Source organism: Montipora foliosa, chromosome 7, assembly GCF_036669935.1.
Source record: "Montipora foliosa isolate CH-2021 chromosome 7, ASM3666993v2, whole genome shotgun sequence".
Taxonomy (NCBI): Eukaryota; Metazoa; Cnidaria; class Anthozoa; order Scleractinia; family Acroporidae; genus Montipora; species Montipora foliosa.
Window position 1 is genome coordinate 2,583,929 of NC_090875.1, and position 742 is coordinate 2,584,670.

Genomic DNA, 742 nt, shown 5'->3' on the forward strand with positions numbered 1-742 from the left:
CCTATAACTTCACTTGAAACCCAACCAAGGATCAACTTAATTTATTCAGTTAAAAATATGATTATTTGGGGTGTGCATTGTCAGGGTTTCTCTCCTACACTCTCTCTAAAATTAAAATTAGCCTGTATCCTTCTAGGATCCTTCCTTGTCATCCGCTAAGTTGACTACGGTCGTGCATCATTAAGTTGATCCTTGGTTGGGTTTCAAGTGAAGTTATAGGCTCCCCTACTTTGTCACCTCGAAAGAAAATTTCCCGGGAGGCCCACGTCTTAAACCACGTAAATCACATCGTCGATGGCTGTGTTGCCAGCATGGTTGTCCTGGTGGTGTAGTGGTGATCACACCCGACTAGTAATGGGGGGACGTGGGTTCAAATCCCGCTCAGGGCAAATTTTCTTTCACACATTTATTCAGTTATATATATATATATATATCTATCTATCTATCTATCTGGATTTGTCAAAAGGTGCTTGCAGAAATTGTGAAAACAAGCCAATTCTGCTACCGTCACAAACTTGAAGAAAAACTACCCTCCCCACCCCTGTGCTTTGGTCAGACAACCAACAATCACCTACCCACACCACAGTGTGGGTTCACTCTAATTGGTGATCAAAAGCAAACTATCATTGGAGCCTAGACTAGTCCAGGAAAAATTGCCAATGAAGGCATGCTACAGTGTAAAGTCTGACTTAACAAGGCCACAAACTCTAACTGCAGTTAAAGTCTCGAAGCAGCAACCCCC